Genomic DNA, 9,410 nt, shown 5'->3' on the forward strand with positions numbered 1-9,410 from the left:
GGATTCAATATGAGTTGAAAGTGTATTGCGACCCAATCATTTTTTTTTTTGAAAACTCTAGCTATCATCCAAATTTTGATGCAATTTTTCATCAATGGTATAAAAAAATCATCAAATCTTAGATCTGGTTGGTGTTGATAGTTTGAAACCGTTTCCCATCAATGTTATAACATACCCATTGAATCATCTTTGGTTGGCATCGATAGTTTTGACATTTTGAATTAGTTATCTTGTGCCAACATGTGACATAGATGGGGATGATTTTTGATAGAATTTCTTGTCGATATAATGATGCCTATGGAATGTGTCAAACTTTCAATGCAATTATAGAGACAATGACTTTCAATATTTTATTGTCAAAATTTTGACCAAATTTGTGTCAAAACATAGGTCCAAATTTACTAGTGTACCCATTACCTGACTTGATGAGGCATTGTAAATTATGAATGGTTCTAAGATGATGTCATTCTTGGATGATTATTTTGGTATTAATCAGGTGATGGTTTAGGACTAGGAGAGGCTATAAATGGGATTCACCAGTAAATGGGAAACATTTTCATATAAATGTATGTCTTTTGGACTGATTATTGCAAGTGCTACTTTCTAGTGAGCCATGGATGCTACATTTAAAGGATTGGTTAACAAAATGTATTGTGATTTATATGGATCGTCTTGTGGTGTTTTTAAAAATTGGGGCTAATCATATCAAAGACCTCAAACAAGTATTGAATTGGTGTTAGAAATATGGAATTTCACTCAATCTAAAGAAGTGGTCTTTTGGGGTCACTAAAGAAAAACTTTTAGGACACATAATTTTTGAAACTAGCATTTCCATTGATCTGGAGCAAGTGGAAGTTGTCTTAAAGTTGCTACCCCTAAATAGTAGGAAGCATCTAAAAATTTTCTTTAGAAAGATCAATTTTGTGTGTAATTTCATAAAAGGTTTTCAGAGATAGTATGTCCCCTCAATGATAAGCTTAAGAAGGATGCCAAGATTGAATGGATCTCTCTTTTTAAGAAAGTATTCGAAGAGATTAAGACACCTATTGCAATGACACTAGTTCTAGTTAGTCTAGATTATGAACTACCTTTATGGTTTACTTCTTCATAACACTCATGCCAAGAATATTTGTCCAAAAGAAGGATGGTCAGGAGAAAAGGCCCACAGTCTTTATGAGTTGTCCCCTAAAAAGTGTTCAACTAAATCATCCTAATCTGGATAAACAATCTTTAACCTTGGATAAAGTTCTTAATAAATTTAGGCATTATATCCTATGTAGTAAGGTATTATCTATTCTACCCAATCCTAAAGTAAGTCACTTCCCATGTAGAACGAGCTCGTTGAATGTAGAGGAAAATGGATGGTTGCACTATAGGAATTTGATTTGGAAATACCACCGATGAAACTTTTATGTGGATAAGGATTAACCAAGATCATTCTAGATATAGAAAAAAGATTGGTTTCATGTGTGTACATAAATGGAGGAGGTATTTATAATATTTGGTGTAAAGATATTGTGTACTACTTATTACAAAATAGATGTCCAAAAGGGATGAACAATATGTGACAAATAGCATCAACTATGATGAAGCAAACAATGTTGGAATAATTTTATGAAAAATATGGAACTAGAGATGGTTTAGCTAAGGCAACAATACGTCAGATTTTTATGTTAGGTTATTATTGGCCTACTTTGTTTAAAGATATGCAAGAGTATGTCCTCTCTTTCCATGTGTGTTAAATAATTGCAAATAGAAAAGGGAATCCAACAATGTTGTTCCAACCAGTATATGAGGTGTGCTCATTTGCTAAGTGAGGGCATGATTTTATTGGGCCTATAATTTCACCATAGTCAACAGAACATAGGTACATTCTAATAATAAATGGTTATTGTACATGATGGACTATGGCTAAAGTATTCCACAATTGTATCACATGAGTCATCATTAACTTCCTTGATGTGTGAATCATTGTGAGGTTTCAAATGCCCCTTTCTCTTGTATGTGATATCAAAACCTCTTTTTCTTCAATAATTATTACACAATAAATTTTTTAAAATCAAGTAATTATGAAGTTCACATCTAACCATTATCCTCAAGGAAATGGAGTAGTCAATTCCACTAAAAAAAATTTAATTAATATTATTTAAAGTTTTCTTGATGAAAACCCAAAAGTTTAGCACTCACAATTAAAATATGGATTATCGATTAATAGAGTTAGGGTTAATAATTTCTTAGGTATCTTCCTTTATTTGTTTTTTTATGGTCAAGAGCTTGTCTTTCCAATGAATCTTCAAACCATTGCATTGAAATTTATGAGAGGTCATGTTGTGAATAAGGATAGGGTTTAGGTCAAATGAATGAATATTTTGGAATTAAATGAAAGGAGAAATTATTCTTTAGAAAATGTTTCTAAACATAAAGCTATTGTTAATTCTTGGTTTGACAAAAGAGATATAGTAAAAGCTTTTAGGATTTATGACTTAATCCTCAAGTTGGGAAGTCACACAAAGTTTCAATGCTTGTGGATTAGTTAGTATCAAATTATAGAAATCTTGGGAGAAAACACTTTTAGATTGAGTTCAATAGATGGAGAGTTGGTCTTATTAACCAAAAATGGTCAATTTATCAAACATTATTTTGGATCTTGAAGAGTGAATTTTTTTGCCTAGTACTATAGTAGATTTTCTAGGTTTTGAGTCTTGATCCATTTTGTATCATTTTCTTCTTTGTTCCTTTAGGTTATGAACTTTGTGTGTTCTAACAAGTTGTTCATGAAAGGTGGTTCATCCTAACTAGCCTTAGCTAATGGAAGAAGTATTTCTTAGTCAAAGAACTTGGAGGTTTGTGTCCTACAAGAAACCTTATACAAAAATCACCATAAAAATGTTTATCCTCACTTATTAAGCATAGATCTAAGGTTGATCATTTTTATTATAGTAAACACGTAAGGGTTTAAGGGTTATGGATGGTATGAGTGAGTAGTGGTTGGAATTTACCTAAACTAAATGGAATGAGAAATGGAGGGTCTTAGAATCATTCTCCATCAATCTCAACTTGTGAGTTTTTTAGAATAAGAAAAGGAACACAAATCATATAATCAACTATTTATATTGAACAACTCAAATACCCTAGTAGAATAGTGTAATCATTGTCCCAAGCACTCAAATAAAGGATCAAATTTCAATGTAATGGTCTACCTAAGTCACAAGGATCTCAAATATGAAAAGAAAAAGAAAAAGGTTGACTCAACAAGAGCCCTCTTACTCAAATAAAGAATCAATGTCAAATAAATTTTAACACAATGGTCCACCTAAGTCATAATGATCTCAAATGTGAAAATAAAAAGAAACAGTTTGACCCAATAAGAGCCTTTTGAATGAATTCTTGCATAATGTTTTGAAGATGGCAGAGGGTGAATATAGCAATCTCTACTAGAGCTAAAAGGTTCATCTAGAAGTAGAGAAAAGTTAGATTGAACCTGTTGGAGTTTGTTCCAATTAGTAAAGGTCAATCTTGGACTACTACTTATGGTGGTTCTCACCTAAGTCTTGAAAGAATGATAACAAGTGGAAACAGTGAATTTGAAAGACAAAGATGCACACTTGATAATTTGAGCCACTTCATTCTTACAAGGGAGATTTGTATCATGTTTATCACCAGGAAAAGTCCATAAAGTGCTTTGTGATGAGGAAATCCCTTCACCATTTATTCCTATCATTAGGGATATTTTTTGTGGTTTCACACAATGTACCCCATTCTTTCCTTTGGAGAAATAGAAACCCCCTTTTTCTCTATTCATATTATCCTATTTTGTAACTTTGACCCTCTTGATGGGTTATATAAGGTTCACTCCCAAGTGTTCTTGATAGTTAGGATGGTTTCTAGGTTACCCAACATAGTTTTGGTTTCTTCTTTCTTTTCAAGTTCTTTTTTTTTTTTCTCTTTCTTTTTTCCTAAGTCAAAGCATTTGTAGAGATGTTAGTGATGTTAGAGTATCACACTCTATCACCTCTAATAAATCCAATTTTTCTAGAAATAAGGAATATTGAGAGGGGGGTGAATCATTGTTTCACAAACTTTTGTCCAACTATGGACACAATTAATAACATTTAAACTTGCATAGATAATCAAACTAAAAAGTAAACTTAAGCATAACACAATGAAACTCATAATACTATTATTTGTTAAGTAGGGAAACCCTAGCCAGGGGAAAACTCCAATCGGGATGGTACCCACAAAATGATTCACTAATCAAAAGTATCTTGTGAAAGATATTGACCCTATTAGGAGTGTTGTCCTGCATTTTGTCACCACAAAAATGTTGGTAACAACACGAAACTTTTGCAACCTAGTTTTGCGTTTCTCTAAACTTGAATTTGATTTTCAATTGCTTAATGTTGATCGAATATCAAATTGTTTTTCTAAAGGCCTTCGTCAAGTCATTTTTTTTTTGCTTTCTATCGAGCTTTTGCTTGATTTTTGAAGCCTTCACAATCCGTTCTTTGATTTTGAGTTTTTGTTTGCTTGTTTTTGGTCCTTTGAATTTGTTCATGTCATGCCCTTCGATTTTCTATTCGATTCGGTCTAACCCAGAGGTTGATTGGAGTTGTCAGCCAAAAGATATGGCCATTTTAGTGCCTCAAAAGTGGACATTTTAGGTGTAACAACACAAATTTAAAAAATGATGTTATATTTTCATTTTGATATTCACTTTTTCAAAAATATAACATTTACTCACTTTTTGTTATGTTTTGAAGTTACTTTTCATTTAAATTTATAACTTAAAGTGACTATAGTGCACTTTATGTTATAATTTTAAGTTGAGTTACTTTTTAATTTTTCACTTAAAGTGACTATAGAACTATATAGTTACTTTTTAAATTTTTTGATTTTTAAAACAAATACTTATATAAATGTGACTTTAACTTAATGTTTATGAATTATATTGATTAATATGATGCATAAATGTTTCTTTTGACCCATATTGATGACATTTTTATAAAAATAAGTGAACTACATAACTTAAAAGCCTTAAAGTGGACTTTTTATGTGCATATGCATGTAAAAAACTATGAAAAGTGAAAACTTTTCATGCTATTGCATATAAAAACTCACTTTGAGGAAATTTTTCATGCCATTACATCAAAAGCTTATAAAAGTGGACCTTTTTGATGCAATGACATGAAAAGCTGAGTTTTTATGCTTGTGCATCAAAAAGGTGAAACATGTTTATAAAATATGTAAGTGACTCCAAAAAGTGAAATTTTAGAGTCTTACACATTTTAAACTATGCAATGAGTCTCAAAAAGTGAGATTATGTCTTAAAACATATTTTAAAATATGCAATGGACTTTAAAATGTTTGATTTTTCCTTCGAATATGTTTTAAAATATGTAATGAGCATAAAACTGTCCTATTATGTCAAGAAAACATGTTCTTGCTCCAAAAACCTTCGATTTTGATCATAAATTTTGATTTTCTTCATGGATTTGGATGAAATCACTTGCATTCAAAATGTTTTGGAGTGGTGATCATTTTGCCCTAATCAAAAATCAATTTATTGCACCCAAAAATGTGTTTAAAACTCCCAATCTAGGGCATGAGTTTGCATAAAACTCCATAAATCTTCAAAGTTTGATCATGTTTTTGCTTGCAACCAAGTCATTTTTACCTTATATGCTGATTATATCATGTTGTGATCATCATTTTGGTGTTAAAACTTCAAATTGACTTGCTTGGTGAATCACATTTTTAGCTTGGAAGAACACATTTTTGTAAAAATGTCTTGAAGAATATGAAATCTTTAAAACATTGCAAGGAGATAATCTAGGTCACATTTTGGCATCTTGCACAATAATCTCCTTGTTTGTTACCCATTATCATTCACATTTTGAAGATTTGAAAAGTTCTCACCATTTTTGAAGAAGATTTCAAATGAAGGGCATCTTTTCCTTCATTTTTGGCACATATTCTTCATGTAAGTGGACCTCTTCCTTCTTGCATTTTAATTCATGCTTATCCTTTTTGATTTTATGCATGAAATCTTTGAATGTATGCCATTTGTAAAAATCTTTGCCTTAGAGTGTGCATTTTTCCTTTAAATATGAATTTCTCCTTCATTTTGATGTTTTTGGTTCTTCCCCAACTTCCAAATTCAAATTTCATCTTTGGAGTGCATTGCATCTTGGCATGTTTTGAGTTGTTTTCAAAGGTATGTGTTTTTTCTTTTGTGTTCTTGTTTGTTGGTTTGTCAGTTTTTCTCCCTTTGGAGAAGTTGCAAGTTTTTTCCCAAAAAACTTGTTTTTCCTTCATTACATGTGAAAGCATTATCATTTTTCACATTCCATTTCCATGTCATTACATCCCACATCTCATCTGACAAATGTGATTACATGTTTTTCACCTCATTTGCCATCTGCACATGCATGTAATCCCATTTTTTATTTTCATTTTCATCCATCTCATTTTTCACTTCCATTTACATGACATGATTACACGAATTTTTTTACATGTAATTACAGCCAAAAGGTCCAATTTTGATCAAAATTCATATTTTGAAAAGACAAAAGGATGTCATTTTCACTTTCCATGTACTTTGACTTATTCCTTCCTCCAAAAGTGACTATATATTTCATTATCTCACCTCCATTGTTTCATTTCCATCTTCATATACACATTCATGCTTACATGAATAAGTACATGTTTCCACCTCATTACATGTTTTACATGTTACCTTTCATCTACATATACACGTAAAGTGTACCTTTCATTTGCACTTACATCTCATTTTACTTTCCACCTTTTGTTACATGTTTCATTTACATATATGAATGTTTCATTCAATAAAGTCTTGAAAACTTTAAGTCACTCTTGAAATCAGCAACTTTCACTTTGTATGCATTCCCATGCATTTCACCTTCACACATTTTTATTCCATTTCATTTTCCATAAACATTCATTCCATTTTTCATTTCACTCCATTGCATATGCATATGCTTTCTCTTCAAAAGTCACTCCTTTTCGAATCTTCACTACTGCTCTAAATTTCACTTGCATGGAGATTCCTTCTAATGATGTATTTGTGTTTTGGGATTTTTGTGTTGCAGTACAAGCACAAACAATGTCCTCACCATCCAAATACCATTGTGAAAAAGAATTGGGTCATGTAGTTCCTTCTTTAGTTACGTTTGTTCTTGATAACGTGCTAGACACCAAGATTGGTCATGTAGATGTAGCTAATTTTCTACAAAGAGTTGAAGCTCCAACTACACATGAGATGAAATGTATTAAAATAAGCAACATCCATTTGGTTTCTACCTTTCCCATGGTAGCCATAGAACTTGATTTTTTCTATGGATGTGCATGATAGTTTACTACTAAGATAAGAATTATCAAAGATGCTGATCGCAAGGTTATTATTAGCCTGACCCTAAATTTATTGAACAAATCTTCAAAGTTCCTCACAAATTAGAATGTGCTGATCTGACCAAAGAATCATCATTGGCCTATTGGAATGAGCAAAAGGATAGTTATCAAAAGCATGTCAACCTTTACTGGTTAGACAAGAAGAGAAGCAATTTTTCTAGGTGGCAAAAGACTCTTCATAGGTCAAATTTTAAATAAGAATACAAGGATCTCATCATCTTTCTCAGTAGAATCTATGGTCTTAGGGATTCTTTTGATTTTGATCCATGGATGTACAAATTTATGTTTCAAATTATAGAGAACAAAGAACACATCTTTTGGGGAGAGCTTGTTAGTACTACACTCTATCAGTAGATATGCAATGTAGGAACATCAATACATTTTTATATGAATTCTTATCTAGTTTACATTGCTGTTTCCATGGGATCTTTTTCGAGTCTTTCCACCAAAGGTGATCATCTTCAAGTGCCTGTTTGGGAATACTATGACCAAATGACTTTGGCTAATAGTAAATTCCATTACAAAAGAGTCCAAGATGCCTTCTTTGGAAATTATAGTTTTCTATTCGACAAATAGTTGTGTATCAAAAGAGTATCTGATGTAGCATGGGAAAAGGTAAACCAATATGGCTGCATTTTTCTTCAATTTCCCACTTTCACATGTTTGAGAGTTGGATATTTTAAAGGAGAGCTATATACCATACCTAGGTATGCTACAGATTAAATCATTCTAATGGAGTTAGCCAGAAAACTCATGGACATGCAGAGTGATCAACATGCTTCACATAGGCCTGGATTTGGCATCACCTTAGCTAGGCCTTTATCTATTGGCAATTATTCAATTTTTTTTGTGCCTAAAGTGAAGAATATGGAAATAGAGTTGCAATTGATTACATTGAAGATATTCAAAGCTAGATTTCATTTTGATTATCTAGAGATGGACTCTTAGATAAAGAAGGCCTATACTCATGTTCATCGCATTGAAGATATTTTTATTGACATGAGAATAGAGCTTGATATTATGAAGATGGATTATTGCAGGTTAACCTTGCAACAAATAATCAATCTTAATATGTTGGAAATTCCTCTAGATTTCCAAGTTGAAGATGACGGTCATATCCTTGATCCAAGATTTCATCAAGCTTATTTTGATAAAATGTTCCCTTTTCCTATTCAATGGAAACAAAAAGAAGGTACATCTATTATGGACAGGTTTCAGTCCATCTTAGAAAACACTAAAAAGTGGTTGAAAATTAAAGGCCTAAAAATAGTAAATCCTAAAATGGGTCTGGATTGTGGAAGCTTTGGTCTTCCTGATAGGAAGTCACAATTAGAAATTACATGGAAAGATGGTGCTTCATCTTCAAATGTTAGGAATACTCTCAAATTAAAATTAAAGGGTAGAAAAGGAACTAAAATATCTCAAGTTCCTAACTAATTCAGGAATTAGTGACAAAATTAGAAGAAGAATTGGAAATAGAATCTGAGAGAGAAGATTCAGATGAAGAAGGAGAAATTAGGATCACATCTCCTCCAAAGCCTGCATGAGCTTGCATGTCTTCTCCACATGAAGAGCCCTTTTTACATGAGATTGATGATGATGTAGATTCATTCTATACTATTTTCACTCACTCCATTCGAGTCTCAAAAGTTAACACCATGGCTCTTCTGATTTCATTTGCTATTCCTCATGTTCCTACACATGATCAATATGACCACTTAGCAAATGTGTTTGAAGATTTTTTGACTCTTACCAGTGATCAAGTTTTCCAAATTGATACATCTTTGATAGGATTTGAAATCTTCATGATAGAATCTTCACAACATATTCCTATGCCTATAGCAGTACAAACTAAATCCTATTTAGTCACTACAGATATACAATCTGGATCAATGCCAATGGTCTCCACTATGCTTGCTTCTATAGATGAAAGTTTCAGCCTACTTGCATGGTTGAGTAGAATAACAACAAAGAGAAAGAAG

This window comes from Cupressus sempervirens, chromosome 3, assembly GCF_028749045.1.
Source record: "Cupressus sempervirens isolate cs-2001-9-10 chromosome 3, ASM2874904v1, whole genome shotgun sequence".
NCBI classification, from domain to species: Eukaryota; Viridiplantae; Streptophyta; class Pinopsida; order Cupressales; family Cupressaceae; genus Cupressus; species Cupressus sempervirens.